This window comes from Trichomycterus rosablanca, chromosome 1 (assembly GCF_030014385.1).
Source record: "Trichomycterus rosablanca isolate fTriRos1 chromosome 1, fTriRos1.hap1, whole genome shotgun sequence".
Classification (NCBI taxonomy): Eukaryota; Metazoa; Chordata; class Actinopteri; order Siluriformes; family Trichomycteridae; genus Trichomycterus; species Trichomycterus rosablanca.
Window position 1 is genome coordinate 12055861 of NC_085988.1, and position 21249 is coordinate 12077109.

Below are 21249 nucleotides of genomic sequence, written 5' to 3' on the forward strand. Positions count from 1 at the left end.
CAGCGATCATACCTTTTTACTCGTTAAGGGTTTTGTCCAGGTCTGCCCACCGCGCCTCATTAAAAACACACACACACACACACACACACCGGTGTGTACCTGATGTGTTTATTGTTGGTGTGGCTCTGCAGGCTCCCTGCTGCTGTAGCTGTGCTGAGTGCAGAAGACCGTTAGCTCAGTACTGATTCGGATCTGCAATGCCCCATTGTTACTGATGAAAACTAGCTTCATATCCCATCATGCCTTGCTTCTCACCCACATTAGCGAAGCAAAAATCTTAAGCTGTATATAGTCTTACACAGTAGTCTCTCTATATAGTCTTTTCTAATGGTCACGGTGAGTCAGATTCACTGGGTCAAAGTGACCACGGACAGGTCTCCAGTCCATCACAGGTCAAACACATACACACACACACACACACACACACACACAATGATACCTAGGGTGACTTTAGTATCTCCAGGTAACCTGACTGTGTGTCTTTGTACTGTGGGAGGAAACTGGAGCACCCATAGGAAACCCACGCAAACACGGGGAGAGAACATGCAAACTCTTCCATTCCCAGATCACACTTGGGAATTGAACCCAGGACCTTCTTTCTGTGAGGCGACATAGCTACCCAACAAGCCATTGCGCCATCCAAATATTAAATGTCCTGGTCAAGGGTTTAATATTTTTGGTGTGGTTCAGTCTGAACCCTTGACTTTAAGGTCATTAGTCCACTATATTAATCATTAAGACACCACATCCTGTTAACTGTAGTGTGTGTGTGTGTGTGTGTGTGTGTGTGTGTGTGTGTGTGTGTTAGCTGTTGTGAAACAGAAGCCTGAACTGACAGTGTACAGTGATAGAGGTTTGGGACAAGAGATGATAAGATAATAAGCCGTGTGTGTGTGTAGCTTGTGTATTTACACTTCTCTTTGTTCAAGAGGAACAGATACCCTGGGATGAATTGGACACAAGATCACTGAGATACAGTCATGGACAAAAATCCAGAGACCCAGCCTTTGGTTTTTGGTCACTACTTTGTGCTCTAAACACAAGTCAGTCTTCAGATTTCATGATGTAATGCATACAGTTAGGGTATTTAGAGCCAGAGGCAGCAAATCAACCTCAAAACATTAGTGACCTTCAGAGGAACTGTGTTCTTTTCTTTGTAAACTGGTCACTTTCCTCCAGGTAAACTGGTCACTTTCCTCCATGTAATCTGGTCACTGTCATTCATGTAAACTGGTCACTCTCCTCTATGTAAACCGGTCACTTTTCTCTATATAAACTGGTCACTTTCATTCATGTAAACTGGTCACTCTCCTCTATGTAAACCGGTCACTTTTCTCTATATAAACTGGTCACTTTCATTCATGTAAACTGGTCACTCTCCTCTATGTAAACTGGTCACTCTCCTCTATGTAAACTGGTCACTCTCCTCTATGTAAACCGGTCACTTTTCTCTATGTAAACTGGTCACTTTCATTCATGTAAACTGGTCACATTTCTCCATGTAAACTGGTCACTCTCCTCTATGTAAACCGGTCACTTTTCTCTATATAAACTGGTCACTTTCATTCATGTAAACTGGTCACTCTCCTCTATGTAAACCAGTCACTTTTCTCTATGTAAACTGGTCACTTTCATTCATGTAAACTGGTCACATTTCTCCATGTAAACTGGTCACTCTCCTCTATGTAAACCGGTCACTTTTCTCTATGTAAACTGGTCACTTTCATTCATGTAAACTGGTCACTGTCATTCATGTAAACTGGTCACTTTCATTCATGTAAACTGGTCACTTTCATTCATGTAAACTGGTCACTGTCATTCATGTAAACTGGTCACTTTCATTCATGTAAACTGGTCACTGTCATTCATGTAAACTGGTCACTTTCATTCATGTAAACTGGTCACTGTCATTCATGTAAACTGGTCACTTTCATTCAGGTAAACTGGTCACTTTCCTCCATGTATACTGGTCACTTTTCTCCATGTAAACCGGTCACTTTCCTCTATGTGAACTGGTTACTTTCCTCCATGTAAACTAGTCACTTTCCTCCATGTATACTGGTCACTGTCATTCATGTAAACTGGTCACTTTCATTCATGTAAACTGGTCACTTTCCTCCATGTAAACTGGTCACTTTTCTCCATGTAAACCGGTCACTCTCCTCTATGTGAACTGGTTACTTTCCTCCATGTAAACTAGTCACTTTCCTCCATGTATACTGGTCACTGTCATTCATGTAAACTGGTCACTTTCATTCATGTAAACTGGTCACTTTCCTCCATGTAAACTGGTCACTTTTCTCCATGTAAACCGGTCACTCTCCTCTATGTGAACTGGTCATTTTCCTCCATGTAAACTGGTCACTGTCATTCATGTAAACTGGTCACTCTCCTCTATGTAAACTGGTCACTTTTCTCTATGTAAACCGGTCACTTTCATTCATGTAAACTGGTCACTTTCATTCATGTAAACTGGTCACTGTCATTTATGTAAACTGATCACTTTCATTCATGTAAACTGGTCACTTTCATTCATGTAAACTGGTCACTGTCATTCATGTAAACTGAACACTTTCATTCATGTAAACTGGTCACTGTCATTCATGTAAACTGGTCACTTTCATTCATGTAAACTGGTCACTTTCATTCATGTAATCTGGTCACTCTCCTCCATGTAAACTGGTCACTTTAGTTCATGTAAACTGGTCACATTTCTCCATGTAAACTGGTCACTCTCCTCTATGTAAACCGGTCACTTTTCTCTATGTAAACTGGTCACTGTCATTCATGTAAACTGGTCACTTTCATTCATGTAAACTGGTCACTGTCATTCATGTAAACTGGTCACTTTCATTCATGTAAACTGGTCACTGTCATTCATGTAAACTGGTCACTTTCATTCATGTAAACTGGTCACTGTCATTCATGTAAACTGGTCACTTTCATTCAGGTAAACTGGTCACTTTCCTCCATGTATACTGGTCACTTTTCTCCATGTAAACCGGTCACTCTCCTCTATGTGAACTGGTTACTTTCCTCCATGTAAACTGGTCACTTTCCTCCATGTATACTGGTCACTGTCATTCATGTAAACTGGTCACTTTCATTCATGTAAACTGGTCACTTTCCTCCATGTAAACTGGTCACTTTTCTCCATGTAAACCGGTCACTCTCCTCTATGTGAACTGGTCATTTTCCTCCATGTAAACTGGTCACTGTCATTCATGTAAACTGGTCACTCTCCTCTATGTAAACTGGTCACTTTTCTCTATGTAAACCGGTCACTTTCATTCATGTAAACTGGTCACTTTCATTCATGTAAACTGGTCACTGTCATTTATGTAAACTGGTCACTTTCATTCATGTAAACTGGTCACTTTCATTCATGTAAACTGGTCACTGTCATTTATGTAAACTGGTCACTTTCATTCATGTAAACTGGTCACTTTCATTCATGTAAACTGGTCACTGTCATTTATGTAAACTGAACACTTTCATTCATGTAAACTGGTCACTGTCATTCATGTAAACTGGTCACTTTCATTCATGTAAACTGGTCACTTTCATTCATGTAAACTGGTCACTTTCATTCATGTAATCTGGTCACTCTCCTCCATGTAAACTGGTCACTTTAGTTTATGTAAACTGGTCACATTTCTCCATGTAAACTGGTCACTCTCCTCTATGTAAACCGGTCACTTTTCTCTATGTAAACTTTACATATGTTCACTTTACATGAATGAAAGTGACCAGTTTACATAAATGAAAGTGACCTTTCATTTATGTAAACTGGTCACTTTCATTCATGTAAACTGGTCACTTTCATTCATGTAAACTGGTCACTTTCATTCATGTAAACTGGTCACTTTTCTCCATGTATACTGGTCACTTTCATTTATGTAAACTGGTCACTTTATTCCATGTAAACTGGTCACTTTTCTCCATGTATACTGGTCACTTTCCCCTGTGTAAACTGGTCACTTTCCTCCATGTAAACTGGTCACTTTCATTTATGTAAACTGGTCACTTTATTCCATGTAAACTGGTCATTTTCCTCTATGTAAACCGGTCACTCTCCTCCATGTAAACCGGTCACTCTCCTCTATGTAAACTGGTCACTCTCCTCCATGTAAACTGGTCGCTTTCCCCTGTGTAAACTGGTCACTTTACTCCAGGTAAACTGGTCACTTTCTTGCACGTAAACTGGTCAATTTACTCCAGGTAAACTGGTCACTTTCTTGCACGTAAACTGGTCAGTTTACTCCAGGTAAACTGGTCACTTTCTTGCACGTAAACTGGTCAATTTCCTCCATGTAAACTGGTCACTCTCCTCTATGTAAACTGGTCACTTTTCTCTATGTAAACCGGTCACTTTCATTCATGTAAACTGGTCACTTTCATTCATGTAAACTGGTCACTGTCATTTATGTAAACTGGTCACTTTCATTCATGTAAACTGGTCACTTTCATCCATGTAAACTGGTCACTGTCATTTATGTAAACTGAACACTTTCATTCATGTAAACTGGTCACTGTCATTCATGTAAACTGGTCACTTTCATTCATGTAAACTGGTCACTTTCATTCATGTAAACTGGTCACTTTCATTCATGTAATCTGGTCACTCTCCTCCATGTAAACTGGTCACTTTAGTTTATGTAAACTGGTCACATTTCTCCATGTAAACTGGTCACTCTCCTCTATGTAAACCGGTCACTTTTCTCTATGTAAACTTTACATATGTTCACTTTACATGAATGAAAGTGACCAGTTTACATAAATGAAAGTGACCTTTCATTTATGTAAACTGGTCACTTTCATTCATGTAAACTGGTCACTTTCATTCATGTAAACTGGTCACTTTCATTCATGTAAACTGGTCACTTTTCTCCATGTATACTGGTCACTTTCATTTATGTAAACTGGTCACTTTATTCCATGTAAACTGGTCACTTTTCTCCATGTATACTGGTCACTTTCCCCTGTGTAAACTGGTCACTTTCCTCCATGTAAACTGGTCACTTTCATTTATGTAAACTGGTCACTTTATTCCATGTAAACTGGTCACTTTCCTCTATGTAAACCGGTCACTCTCCTCCATGTAAACCGGTCACTCTCCTCTATGTAAACTGGTCACTCTCCTCCATGTAAACTGGTCGCTTTCCCCTGTGTAAACTGGTCACTTTACTCCAGGTAAACTGGTCACTTTCTTGCACGTAAACTGGTCAATTTACTCCAGGTAAACTGGTCACTTTCTTGCACGTAAACTGGTCAGTTTACTCCAGGTAAACTGGTCACTTTCTTGCACGTAAACTGGTCAATTTCCTCCATGTAAACTGGTCACTTTCCTCCGTATAAACTGGTCACTTTCCTCCATGTAAACTGGTCATTTTCCTCCATATAAACTGGTCACTTTCCTCCATGTAAACTGGTCACTTTCCTCCGTATAAACTGGTCACTTTCCTCCAAATAAACTGGTCACTTTCCTCCATGTAAACAGGTCACACTCCTCCATGTAAACTGGTCACTTTAGTCCATGTAAACTCGTCACTTTTCTCCACGTAAACTGGTCACTTTCCTCCACGTAAACTGGTCACTCACCTCCATGTAAACTGGTTGTACTGGTGTAATTTCTTGCAGCATCACATGATTGGAATCCAATTATTTTCTTACAGTTTTAAGATGAGGTCGATCATTCTGTCCAGTCCATTTCTGGAGCTTTGTGTGGAATTAATTCACATTTGACTTTTTTTGTTTTGTTCCAATGCAAACAATAGAAATGAACACTTGAGCACCAGCGCATTTGTAATCGCAGCAGTGTTCTGAAGTGCAGGGGTGCCAATATTCTGGTTATTACGGTAACTGTGGTACAGATGAACACGTTCGAGCAGGACCGATTCTTTGGAGAGAAGAAGATGCATGATGCAAAAGCTCTACTGCAAACATTAGATCAAGCACAAAGCCATGCAATTAATATAGACAAACACTGACTGTAGAGGGACTAGAACTGAAAACCTTGGTGACTTTCCACATTTAATTAACAGTTCATTTATTTTCTCTTCAGGTCCGAGAGGATTTACCGTCAATTCAATCACGAACAAGATGAAATGAAATAGAATTCCTCCAGGACCAACTGCATTATAATAACTACACAACATCAAGAAATAGATAAATGTACCAACAACACAACAAACACCAACAACCCAACAAACACCAGTACCAACAACCCAGTACAGACACCAACAACAAACACCAGTACCAACTGCATTATAATAACTACACAACATCAAGACATAGATAAATGTACCAACAACACAACAAACACCAACAACCCAGTACAGACACCAACAACAAACACCAGTACCAACTGCATTATAATAACTACACAACATCAAGACATAGATAAATATACCTACAACACAACATAAAGAACAAACAACCCAGTACATACACCAATAACACAACAAACACCAGTACCAACTGCATTATAATAACTGCACAACATGAAGACATAGATAAATGTACCAACAACACAACAAACACCAGTACCAACAACCCAGTACACACACCAATAACATGACAAACACCAGTACAAACACCAACACAACAAACACCAGTACAAACACCAACAACACAACAAACACCAGTACAAACATCACAGTAAATACACCAACAACACAACAAACACCAGTACAAACACCAACAACACAACAAACACCGATACAAACAACACAGTAAATACACAAACATCACAGTAAATACACCAACAGCACAACAAACACCAGTACAAACACCAACAACACAACAAACACCAGTACAAACAACACAGCAAATACACAAACAACACAAAAAACACAAGTACAAACAACACAAAAAACACAAGTACAAACAACACAAAAAACACCAGTACAAACAACACAGTAAATACACATACAACACTTCAAACACCAGTACAAACAACACAGTAAATACACATACAACACAACAAACACCAGTACAAACAACACAGAAAATACACAAACAACACAACAAACACCAGTACAAACAACACAGAAAATACACAAACACCAGTACAAACAACACAGTAAATACACATACAACACAACAAACACCAGTACAAACACCAACAATACAACAAACACAAGTACAAACAACACAGTAAATACACATACAACACAACAAACACCAGTACAAACACCAACAACACAACAAACACCAGTACAAACAACACAGTAAATACACATACAACACAACAAACACCAGTACAAACAACACAGTCAATACACATACAACACAACAAACACCAGTACAAACAACACAGAAAATACACAAACAACACAACAAACACCAGTACAAACAACACAGTAAATACACATACAACACAACAAACACCAGTACAAACACAGTAAATACACAAACAACACAACAAACACTAGTACAAACAACACAGTAAATACACAAACAACACAACAAACACAAGTACAAACAACACAACAAACACCAGTACCAACAACACAACAAACACCAGTACACACAACACAACAAACACAAGTACAAACAACACAACATACACAGTACAAACACCAGTACAAACAGCACAACAAACACCAGTACACACAACACAGTGAATACACCAACAACACAACAAACACCAGTACAAACACCAGTACAAACAAAACAACAAACACTAGTACCAACAACACAGTAAATGCATCAACAGCACAACAAATACCAGTACAAACACCAACACAACAAACACCAGTTCAAACACCAGCAACACAATAGACACTAGTACAAACACCAACCACACACCAAACTTCAGTACAAACAAAACAACAAACACTAGTACCAACAACACAGTAAATGCACCAACAGCACAACAAACACTAGTACAAACACCAGCAACACAATAAACACTAGTACAAACACCAACCACACACCAGTACAAAGAGCACAACAAACACCAGTACAAAGAACACAACAAACACCAGTACAAAGAACACAACAAACACCAGCAACACAATAGACACTAGTACAAACACCAACCACACAACAAACACCAGTACAAAGAATACAACAAACACCAGCAACACAATATACACTAGTACAAACACCAACCACACAACAAACACCAGTACAAAGAACACAACAAACACCAGCAACACAATAGACACTAGTACAAACACCAACCACACAACAAACACCAGTACAAAAAACACAACAAACACCAGCAACACAATAGACACTAGTACAAACACCAACCACACAACAAACACCAGTACAAAGAACACAACAAACACCAGCAACACAATAGACACTAGTACAAACACCAACCACACAACAAACACCAGTACAAAGAACACAACAAACACCAGTACAATCAACACAGTATTTTCTATAATTGTTTTGTGGCTGTATAATTAAGAAATGGTTTTCTGGTTCTGGTTCAGATATTCCTGGTACCTGCAGACCATAAAGCACCTCTTACACCTGCTGCTCCTCTCCTGTCTGATGGATGTAGTTCAGTCTTTTGTGAGAGAGAGAGTGTGTGTGTGTGTGTGTGTGTGTGTGTGTGTAGATGCAGTACACAGCTGGTATCTCTCTTAACACAGTTCACTTCAGAATGTACAGTGCAGACTGTTTGTTTCCCCCAGACTTCCCCTTTCTACAAATAAACGAGCGTTTTTAATTAAGCGAGAGAGCCTCGAACCATCCACACAGCTGTGTACTCACACCAGCAGCGACAGACAGTGGCGGGAGTCTTCCCTGGGTATTAGCATACCTATTTTCGGCACAGTCTGGCCTGATTCTGGTTAGGTTTGCTGTCTGGTACTTGTCATCGCCTCACTTGGTCAGAAATCTGTCTGTATATGCAGTGAATTCGGTTCATTTTGAAACATTTTGTGTATATATACAGTGTATCACAAAAGTGAGTACACCCCTCACATTTCTGCAGATATTTAAGTATATCTTTTCATGGGACAACACTGACAAAATGACACTTTGACACAATGAAAAGTAGTCTGTGTGCAGCTTATATAACAGTGTAAATTTATTCTTCCCTCAAAATAACTCAATATACAGCCATTAATGTCTAAACCACCGGCAACAAAAGTGAGTACACCCCTAAGAGACTACACCCCTAAATGTCCAAATTGAGCACTGCTTGTCATTTTCCCTCCAAAATGTCATGTGACTCGTTAGTGTTACTAGGTCTCAGGTGTGCATAGGGAGCAGGTGTGTTCAATTTAGTAGTACAGCTCTCACACTCTCTCATACTGGTCACTGAAAGTTCCAACATGGCACCTCATGGCAAAGAACTCTCTGAGGATCTTAAAAGACGAATTGTTGTGCTACATGAAGATGGCCAAGGCTACAAGAAGATTGCCAACACCCTGAAACTGAGCTGCAGCACAGTGGCCAAGATCATCCAGCGTTTTAAAAGAGCAGGGTCCACTCAGAACAGACCTCGCGTTGGTCGTCCAAAGAAGCTGAGTGCACGTGCTCAGCGTCACATCCAACTGCTGTCTTTGAAAGATAGGCACAGGAGTGCTGTCTGCATTGCTGCAGAGATTAAAAAGGTGGGGGGTCAGCCTGTCAGTGCTCAGACCATACGCCACACACTACATCAAATTGGTCTGCATGGCTGTCACCCCAGAAGGAAGCCTCTTCTGAAGTCTCTACACAAGAAAGCCCGCAAACAGTTTGCTGAAGACATGTCAACAAAAGACATGGATTACTGGAACCATGTCCTATGGTCTGATGAGACCAAGATTAATTTGTTTGGTTCAGATGGTCTCAAGCATGTGTGGCAGCAATCAGGTGAGGAGTACAAAGATAAGTGTGTCATGCCTACAGTCAAGCATGGTGGTGGGAATGCCATGGTCTGGGGCTGCATGAGTGCAGCAGGTGTTGGGGAGTTACATTTCATTGAGGGACACATGAACTCCAATATGTACTGTGAAATACTGAAGCAGAGCATGATCCCCTCCCTCCGGAAACTGGGTCGCAGGGCAGTGTTCCAGCATGATAATGACCCCAAACACACCTCTAAGACAACCACTGCTTTATTGAAGAGGCTGAGGGTAAAGGTGATGGACTGGCCAAGCATGTCTCCAGACCTAAACCCAATAGAACATCTTTGGGGCATCCTCAAGCGGAAGGTGGAGGAGCGCAAAGTCTCGAATATCCGCCAGCTCCGTGATGTCGTCATGGAGGAGTGGAAAAGCATTCCAGTGGCAACCTATGAAGCTCTGGTAAACTCCATGCCCAGGAGAGTTAAGGCAGTTCTGGGAAATAATGGTGGCCACACAAAATATTGACACTTCAGGAACTTTCACTAAGGGGTGTACTCACTTTTGTTGCCGGTGGTTTAGACATTAATGGCTGTATATTGAGTTATTTTGAGGGAAGAATAAATTTACACTGTTATATAAGCTGCACACAGACTACTTTTCATTGTGTCAAAGTGTCATTTTGTCAGTGTTGTCCCATGAAAAGATATACTTCAATATCTGCAGAAATGTGAGGGGTGTACTCACTTTTGTGATACACTGTATATAGTGATGCACTTTTGATTTTTATTGGATGTAAATGCCATTTTTTAAGCATTTTCTTACCTTTTTCCTCCCTTTAAGCATATCCGAATACCCAATTGCATCATGCTCTAATGATGCCATCCCCACCTTGATTGAGGAGAGCGAGACTGACACACCCCCTCTGACATGTGTGCAGTACTGACTGCATCTTTTTACCTGCACAAGGCGAGTTCATATGTGGATCAGCTTTGTGTACGGAGAGCCACAGCAAACGCTAGTACACACTACCCAGTAAACACATCAACAACACAACAAACACCAGTACAAACAAAACAACAAACACTAGTACAAACACCAACCACACAACAAACACCAGTACCAACAAAATCCAAAAACAGTCCAAAAACCTGCAGTCAGGTTAATTGGAGACACTGAATTGCCCTATTAGTGAATGGGTGCATGTGTATGTGTGTGTGTGTCTTCCTTGCGATGGACTGGCGTCCCGTCCAGGGTGTTACTGTGTGCCTTGCGCCCATTGAAAAGCTGGGATAGGCTCCAGCACCTTCCCCCCGCGACCCTGATTGGATAAGCTGATAAGAAAATGAATGAATGAGTGAATAATTGTTATATCATTGATTTATTAGAAATGTTAGCTGTGTTAACTGTTGTGGCTGAAAAACATGAATTCAATAATTAGAAGGGGCGTCCCAATACTTGTGTCCATATAGTGTATAACGTTTGTAGTTTGTGACCATGTTTAGCATGTGGAAAGGTTTTTTTCTTCCATATGGAGGAGCATCTGTGACAGTGAGTGTCATTTATTAAGTGTCATTTTATCACCATGAGCTGGTGCATGTTGTTGGTCAATACGTTGTTTATACTGTAAGAGGTGCATCTACAAGAGCACATGTTTATGGTCCTCTTCTTCTGCGTATGACAGAACTGACCCGGCTCAGTTCTTCCTTTTATGAGGTAGTTTTAATGGCCCAAATTTATTCATTTTGATTTAATTTCACTGTCAGGGTAGTGATTCATGCTGTGGCTTTAAGTCTTCTTATGATGTACAGACTTTTTATTAAAATAGTAACCCTTGTGTTGTCTCCAGGGTCAAAATGAGCCACCATTGTGATTATGAGCAGATAATACACTATATTGTTAATCTTTTAGCCTGAGATTTGACCTTTACTAGAGTGACCCTGGTTATTTACAAAGTCTGTGATGAATTACAGGTTGTTTCTTTGTGCAATATGGCCTTATTTTAGGGGTTAAAAGTAAAGACAGGTCTTTTTGACCCCTAGGACAAGGGGTATACAGAATTACAGACTACACAAGGGGTAAAGGGTAACATTTTAGCATTTTAGCAGGTGTTTAGCAGACACTTTTATCCAAAGTGACTTAAAGAATACAGTCTAAGCAATTAAGGCTTGCTCAAGGGCCCAACAGCAGCAACCTGGCAGTGGTGGGGTTTGAACCACAATCTTCTGATTACTAGGCCAGTACCTTAACCGCTAGGCTACAACTGCCCCAGTTTTATAAGATTATAGTGGGTCAAATAACTTTGGGACATGCTCTTAATTCCTTGTTAGTGACTATAATTGAGTATATCTGGTGACTTCTCTGTGCCCACATAGGTAGCACTATAGCTCTAATCTGTACAAAAATCCTTCAGAAACTGTCACCTTGTACTAGGTGACAGTCTATGACACTCCTACCTAGTTGGTTCACCTTGTAGATGTAAAGTCAGTCGACGGTCGCTCATCTTTTGCTGCTGTTTGAGTTGGTCATCTTCTAGACCTTCATCAGTGGTCACAGGACGCTGCCCACGGGGCGCTGTTGGCTGGATGTTTTTGGTTGGTGGACTATTCTCAGTTGACGCCAGTCCAATGCAGGGCACACACACATACACACATACATACACACACACACACATTCACTTATAGGGCAAGTCAGTGTCTCCAATTAACCTGACTGCATGTTTTTGGACTGTGGGAGGAAACCGGAGCTTCTGGAGGAAAACCACGCAGACACGGGGAGAACATGCAAACTCTGTACAGAAAGGACCCAGACCACCCGATCGAACCCAGGACCTTTTTGCTGTGAGGCGACAGTACTACCCACCGTGCAGCCCAGATGTAATTCATTACCATCAAAAACAGAATTCACAGCTGCCGTCCACAGTCAGGAAAGCTTTACGTCACCATGAGCTCAGAGGATGAGTAAATAAATTAATAAATGAATGAATAAATGAATGATTCCTTTCGGCTGCTCATGTTAGGAGTCACCATAGTGGATCATATTTGATTCGGCACAGTTTTTACACCTGATGCCCCTCCTGACTCAACCATCCCATTTATCCGGGCTTGGGACCTGCACTAAGGGTGCTCTGATGTGTCCCGCTAATGGCTAGGTTCAAGTAATGCCTTGCAGCATCTGTATTTGTGAGCTCAGAGTGGGATTCGAACCCCTGAAACTCTCAGACATTGCCATTTCCAACAGTATGGCTCACACGGGCTCACACAATGACCAAAAGGATGTTTAAAGAAAAGATGAGGCATTTGAACCCAACAACACTGTACTTACTGTGGTAGTATTATTGTATGGAGCTGTGTTGCTGGTAGTGAAACTGGTGCTTTGCAAAAAGTAGACTGAATGATGGAATGATTTTTATTAAAGTCTAATCTAAGGTTTGTGTTTAGCGAATTTTTTTATTTGCGTATCATATGAAATATGAGGCACAATATGCAAGATGAGGCGTCCTAGCAATCTGCTGACAATGTTTGATGTGTGTGTTTACATATTGAGAGCATTTTGTCCCTTTGTGGATTCCATAATCAATATAAAAGTGTCGCTTCTCTACACATGTGATCATCTCTGTGCTACTCCCGGTAGTTTGTCTATGTAAAGTTTATCTCTTACTTTATAAAGTCAGCAAACTCTAAAGACACTCGGTTACACTTGCAATCGGTCAAACAAAATGTCCAAGATGTCGAAGTGTAAAGCAGAGCTGCGAACTCGACTTGAGTAACTGTGAATTTTCTATGTTTATATATAGTGTTCCTTTTGTATTATTTAATTAGATGTATGTTGACACCTGCACCAAGAGAAATTCCTTGTACATCTGGTAAAGATTCTGATTCTGACTTGATTTAATGCAGGCGGTCAGGGGTTAAGGACCTTGCTGAATTGGGCACTCAGGTGGCGCACTATGGTGCTCGAGTTTGAATCTCAGCAGGGTCACCCACTTGACCGGATGTCCACTCAAACAGAGTTGGCTGTGATTGAGAAAGAGAAGGTCAGATGCGGTTTCTTCACACTTGTGCCACCATATGATCTCCGGGACTGGTCTAGGCACCTATACGAGTTGCGGAGAGTCATGTGGAGTCTAGTTTGGCTTTCTGCATGTGATGCAACACTGACAGGGGATAAAAAGCGGCCTCAGATTGGACACAGAGGTATCAGAGAGGGCATGTGGTGATCCGGCTCTCCTTGATCAGGTCAAAGGTTGTGCAAGCAGATTCACAATCGGGAATTGGAAATAATTAAATTGGAAGATTGAGGGGGGGAATCCAAAAGATGAGACCAGTATCTTAACTAGGGCTGGCACCGATCCGATACTCTGTATCGGTATCGATCCGATATTGGCCCAAATCACTGGATCGGATATCTGAAGGAAAAAAAAAAGTGTAATCCGATTTGATACTGTCGCTTAATGTAAATAACACTTAATGTAAATAAGGCCATTTAGAAATGAAAACACACTGATCTACTTAAACTTTTAGCATTTGAAAAGAATCATCTACTACTGCCACAACTAAAAATACTATTTAAACACAATAAAAATTGCTTTATAAATGATAAATCTCTCACCTGAGATAAAGAAAACCTATCTTGTCCCGGCTTGGAGATCTCTCACATCCTCAACCATTAGTCCATTAGTGTTATGAAATAAAACAAACTACACCGTTTCCCGTTTAGCCACAGACGTCCTCTTCAAAATCCAGCAGGGTTTAATCATCTAAAAACATGACAGAACTTTAACGGAAAATCTCAACCAAACTCTGCGTCAATTCTAATTGGTCCATCGCTTTTGATTGACATCCACATCTTACAATTATAGACACTTGGGACGACACACCGTAAAGCGAGATGTGATCATACTGTTAACATTTTATAATGTTTTTGTACAGTTCAAACTCAGAGGTCACCTGTGAAAACTTGCACATCTACATTTGTTTATTTTTTTATTATTTAATTATTTTATTTTTATTGTTTATAAATAATATTTTCTTATTATTTATTTATTTTATTTTTTTCTGCCTCTTCAAGGTGTAGACTTGAGTGTTGACAGATCTAGAATTTTATATTGAAATGATAATTTAATTGTTAAATACAGATAAAGTTGCACTTTTAAATGTTTGTACGGTGCTCTTAAACAAGCCAAAACTGATGCTAAATGTTCTGTGTGTAACAGTTATAATTGTGATGTTGTAGGTTCTGTATTTATTCATTTAGAGTATTTGTTTCACAGTCTGAGCATTGTTATTTAGATAGCTCCTTTAACCATGGTGCATTGAGACATGTATTATTACTGCTTAGTTGTTTGAGAGGAGAAATGACGGTATCGGATTGGTATCGGTATCTGCAGATACTCAATTTGCAGTATCGGTATCGGACATAAAAAAGTGGTATTGAGCCAGCCCTAATCTTAACCACCGGGCTCCCGCTGCACTCGTGATATACAGGTCCCTACAGTGTATGTAAACCTTTGACCTCATTCATTTGGTATTTCATGCCCACGGCATTTGTTAAACATTATTAACTTTCCTAATTCCCACTACATTTAGAACTAAAATGAACACTGAACGTTGACCTTACCACTATATCAGTAGCTCTCTCTCTCTCTCTCGCTCGCTCGTCCTGTACTACGCTCATGAAAATGTATGAGGTGGATTTAATAAGCCACAGTGTTTAATGACCTGCTTCGTGCTCACAAATCCTTTTTACACACATCGCAAGAAGGTGCACGGCACACAACTGCTCACTCAATTGGAACTACAAATTGGGCTTTTTTATTTATTTATTTTTATTTTTTCAGCCATGTTGACATTGGTAGATTTTAAGACATTCAGTACTGTGAAAAAGTATTCACCCCCATATCCGATTTCTTTTATTTTGGCTCATTTCATTCAAGCCATAACATTAAAACCACCTCGTTGTTTCTACACTCACTGTTCATTTTATCAGCTCCACTTACCATATAGAAGCACTTTGTAGTTCTACAATTACTGACTGTAGTCCATCTGTTTCTCTGCATACTGTTTTATCCTGCTTTCATGATGTTCTTTAATGGTCAGGACCCCCACATGACCACCACAGAGCAGGTATTATTTAGCTGGTGGATCATTCTCAGCACTGCAGTGACACTGACATGGTGGTGGTGTGTTAGTGTGTGTTGTGCTGGTATGAGTGGATCAGACACAGCAGCGCTGCTGGAGTTTTTAAATATTCATCTTCTAGACCTTCATCAGTGGTCACAGGACTCTGCCCACAGGGCGCTGTTGGCTGGATATTTTTGGTTGGTGGACTATTCTCAGTCCAGCAGTGACAGTGAGGTGTTTAAAAACTCCATCAGCGCTGCTGTGTCTGATCCACTCATACCAGCACAACACACACTGACACACCACCACCATGTCAGTGTCACTGCAGTGCTGAGAATGATCCACCACCTAAATAATACCTGCTCTGTAGTGGTCCTGTGGGGGTCCTGACCATTGAAGAACAGGATGAAAGGGGGCTAACAAAGCATGCATAGAAACAGATGGACTACAGTCAGTAATTGTAGAACTACAAAGTGCTTCTATATGGTAAGCGGAGCTGCTAAAATTTTACAGTGAGTGTAAAAACAAGGAGGTGGTTTTAATGTTATGCCTGATCGGTGTATATTGTCTAAGTAATTGAAGGTTGAGTGGCAACCTGGCATTGGTGGAGCTTGAACCAGTGACCTTTCAATTACTAGTTCAGTACCTTAACTACCAGTCTACAACTGCCTTGTGGCAATCATTCCAACTGCTTGTTCCACCCTTGGTAGTAGCAACTGTAATCAAACGTTTGTGGTACTTGTGATGAGTCTTTACGTCTCTTCTATACATAATTGTTTTAATTCTGCTTCATTGGAGGGTTTTCCAGCATGAACTGCTCGTTTAAGATCTCACCACAGTGTCTTAATGAGATTAAAGTCAGGACTTTGACTTGGTTGTTCCAAAACCTTTATTTTGTTCATTTTGAGTCATTTAGTGATGGACCTACTTGTGTACTTTAAATCATCAGGTCATCTTTCTCTGTGTAACCCAACTGCACTTGAGTTTTTGGTCATGAACTGATGGATGGACGTTCTCCTTCAGGATTTTCTGACAGAATTCATGCTTCCATTAATTATGACAATACACCCAGGTCCTGTGGAAACAAAGCAGCCCCAGATCATCACACCACCACCATCATGTTTGACTGTTGGTGTGATGTTCTTATGGTAGAATGTGGGGACCCTTGTATTATAGAAAAGTCCACCTTTGACTTAGTCCAAAGAACATCATCCCAAAAGTCTTGTTGGGTTATTGAGATGTTTTTTAGAAAATGTAGGGGCAGTTGTAGCCTAGCGGTTAAGGTGCTGGACTAGAGGTCACTGGTTCAAGCCCCACCACTGCCAGGTTGTCACTGTTGGGCCCTTAACCCTCAATTGCTTAGACAGTATACTGTCACAGTACTGTAAGTTGCTTTGGATAAAAGTGCCTGCTAAATGCTGTAAATGTGAGACGAGCCTTTTTGTGTTCTTTTTGGTCAGCAGTTGTAAATTTTGCTACTCCCCAGTGGATGCTATTTTTGGTCAGTGTTCTTCTGATTATGGAATCGTGTACATTGACCGTAACTGAGGCGAGTGAGGCCTGCAGTTCTTCAGATGTTCATCTGGGATCTGTTGTGACCTCCTTTTAGTAAGCTGGTCAGTCCTGGCAAGGTTCAGCACTGTTCCGAGTTTTCTCCATTTTTGGATAATGACTCTCACAGTGGTTTGTTGGAGTCCCAAAGCCTTAGCAATGGCTATATGACACTTTGCAGACTGGTAGATTTTGCATTTGTATTTGTATTTCTGTGCTTTTTGAAACCTTCTTGGCTGCTCCACGTTTCCAGACAGGTTGTGTTTAAGTGATGTTCAGATTTGACAGGTCTGACAGTGATCATGTCTGAATTTGGCTAGAGTAATGTGGGTGTATATTGGGTAGCTAAAGGGGCAATTACTTTTTCACATACGGCAGATAGGGCTGAACGGCATTTTCCTTTAATAAATAAAATAATAATTTAAAAAGCATTTTGTGTATTTATTTGGATTTGCGTCTAATATTAAAAGTAATAATAAATATGCATAAATATAACAAATTGGAAAGGGGCAAATACTTTTTCACAGCACTGTACATTAAATGTATGCAAAATCCTCATAAATCTGAGCTTCTTTTTGTCTCTTTGCTTTCACTATGTGAAGCATTTGTATTTAGTGGGCTACATTTCTCCTGTATTTAAGTCTCTTTTCTAAATCTGACAACCTTTAAGACTCCTATTAAGTTTCAAGGCCGGTTTAAAGAAACCTTTGTGATATGCAATTTTAAAACTCTTACAACCTCACAGTCCTGCCTCAAAGTCTCCAGATTATGGCTAAGATCAGAATCATCGTCTTTTTTATTCGCCTAGTGCAGGGGCCATCAGGAACTTCTCGGGTTGCAGATGTCAGTCTAAATTACAGTTACATAAAATCTAAAGGAATAAACATTTGCTGTAAAATAAGTGCTCAGATAAAGGATAAAAAGATTGCTACTGTAGTGATGACTGTGCCATGTTAGGATGTATTAAAATATCAGCCTTAAAGACTAAGAATTAAAGACTGAGCTAATTAACATCAAATACTGACACTAAACAAGTGTTAAACACTTAAAACTGGGAATAAACCAACGGTTAGAGCCTCAAATATTGGAATTATCCAAGAGTCATAGCCTTAAAGTCTGGGAAAAAACAAGAGTCAGAGCCCTAAAGTCTGGGGGGAAAAAACAAGGGTCAGAGCCCTAAAGACTAGGAAAAATCAAGAGTCATAGCCCTAAAGTCTGGGAAAAACCAAGAGTCAGAGCCCTAAAAACTGGGATTAACCAAGAGTCAGAGCCCTACAGTCTGCGTAAAACCAAGAGTCTGAGCCCTAAAAACTGGGATTAACCAAGAGTCAGAGCCCTAAAAGCTGGGATTAACCAAGAGTCAGAGCCCTAAAAGTTGGGATTGACCAAGAGTCAGAGCTTTAATGTTTACGATTTATCAAGAATCTGAGCCCTAAATACTGGAGTTAACCAAGAAGCATTGCCCTAAAAACTGGGATTAACCAAGAGTCAGAGCCCTAAAGTCTAGAATTAATCAAGACCAATGCCTTAAATACTGGAATTACCCAAAAGTCAGAGCCTAAAATACTGGAATAGACCAAGAGTCAGAGTCTTAAAAACTGGAATTACCCAAAAGTCAGAGCCTAAAATACTGGAATAGACCAAGAGTCAGAGCCCTAAGGACTGGGATAAACCAAGAGTCCGAGTCTTAAAAACTGGAATTAACCAAGAGCCCGAGTCTTAAAAACTGGAATTAACCAAGAGTCAGAGCCTTAAATACTGGAATTAATCAAAAGTCAGTGTCTTAAAAACTGGAATTACCCAAGAGTCAGAGCCTTAAATACTGGAATTAATCAAAAGTCAGTGTCTTCAAAACTGGAATTACCCAAGAGTCAGAGCCTTAAATACTGGAATTAATCAAAAGTCAGTGTCTTAAAAACTGGAATTACCCAAGAGTCAGAGCCTTAAATACTGGAATTAATCAAAAGTCAGTGTCTTAAAAACTGGAATTAACCAAGAGTCAGAGCCTTAAATACTGGAATTAACCAAGAGTCAGAGCCTTAAATACTGGAATTAATCAAAAGTCAGAGTCTTAAATACTGGAATTACCCAAGAGTCAGAGCCTTAAATACTGGAATTAATCAAAAGTCAGTGTCTTAAAAACTGGAATTACCCAAGAGTCAGAGCCTTAAATACTGGAATTATTCAAAAGTCAGTGTCTTAAAAACTGGAATTAACCAAGAGTCAGAGCCTTAAATACTGGAATTAATCAAAAGTCAGTGTCTTAAAAACTGGAATTACCCAAGAGTCAGAGCCTTAAATACTGGAATTAATCAAAAGTCAGTGTCTTAAAAACTGGAATTACCGAAGAGTCAGAGCCTTAAATACTGGAATTAATCAAAGGACAGTGTCTTAAAAACTGGAATTAACCAAGAGTCAGAGCCTTAAATACTGGAATTAACCAAGAGTCAGAGCCTTAAATACTGGAATTAATCAAAAGTCAGAGCCTTAAATACTGGAATTACCCAAGAGTCAAGGCCTTAAATACTGGAATTAATCAAAAGTCAGTGTCTTAAAAACTGAAATTACCCAAGAGTCAGAGCCTTAAATACTGGAATTAATCAAAAGTCAGAGCCTTAAATACTGGAATTAACCAAGAGTCAGAGCCTTAAATACTGGAATTAATCAAAAGTCAGTGTCTTCAAAACTGGAATTAACCAAGAGTCAGAGCCTTAAATACTGGAATTAATCAAAAGTCAGTGTCTTAAAAACTGGAATTACCGAAGAGTCAGAGCCTTAAATACTGGAATTAATCAAAGGACAGTGTCTTAAAAACTGGAATTAACCAAGAGTCAGAGCCTTAAATACTGGAATTAACCAAGAGTCAGAGCCTTAAATACTGGAATTAATCAAAAGTCAGTGTCTTAAAAACTGGAATTAACCAAGAGTCAGAGCCTTAAATACTGGAATTAATCAAAAGTCAGAGCCTTAAATACTGGAATTACCCAAGAGTCAAGGCCTTAAATACTGGAATTAATCAAAAGTCAGTGTCTTAAAAACTGAAATTACCCAAGAGTCAGAGCCTTAAATACTGGAATTAATCAAAAGTCAGAGCCTTAAATACTGGAATTAACCAAGAGTCAGAGCCTTAAATACTGGAATTAATCAAAAGTCAGTGTCTTAAAAACTGGAATTAACCAAGAGTCAGAGCCTTAAATACTGGAATTAATCAAAAGTCAGTGTCTTAAAAACTGGAATTAATCAAAAGTCAGTGTCTTAAATACTGGAATTACCCAAGAGTCAGAGCCTTAAATACTGGAATTAATCAAAAGTCAGTGTCTTAAAAACTGGAATTACCCAAGAGTCAGAGCCTTAAATACTGGAATTATTCAAAAGTCAGTGTCTTAAAAACTGGAATTAACCAAGAGTCAGAGCCTTAAATACTGGAATTAATCAAAAGTCAGTGTCTTAAAAACTGGAATTACCCAAGAGTCAGAGCCTTAAATACTGGAATTAATCAAAAGTCAGTGTCTTAAAAACTGGAATTACCGAAGAGTCAGAGCCTTAAATACTGGAATTAATCAAAGGACAGTGTCTTAAAAACTGGAATTAACCAAGAGTCAGAGCCTTAAATACTGGAATTAACCAAGAGTCAGAGCCTTAAATACTGGAATTAATCAAAAGTCAGAGCCTTAAATACTGGAATTACCCAAGAGTCAAGGCCTTAAATACTGGAATTAATCAAAAGTCAGTGTCTTAAAAACTGAAATTACCCAAGAGTCAGAGCCTTAAATACTGGAATT

The 21249-nt window shown here is 39.7% G+C and overlaps 1 protein-coding gene across 2 annotated transcripts in view; it reads left to right on the top strand.

Annotated features, from left to right (window-relative positions):
- Positions 1-21249, top strand: part of khdrbs3 (KH domain containing, RNA binding, signal transduction associated 3) — a 197482-nt gene that overhangs the window by 65895 nt on the left and 110338 nt on the right. The window contains exon 1 of one of the 2 annotated variants that reach the window (XM_063017945.1): positions 6109-6174. The exons of the other annotated variant lie outside the window; for it this stretch is intronic. The gene's annotated coding sequence lies outside the window, so the exon portion shown is untranslated. Of the gene's footprint in view, positions 1-6108; positions 6175-21249 lie in introns of those variants that run through there. 2 annotated transcript variants of the gene reach the window in all.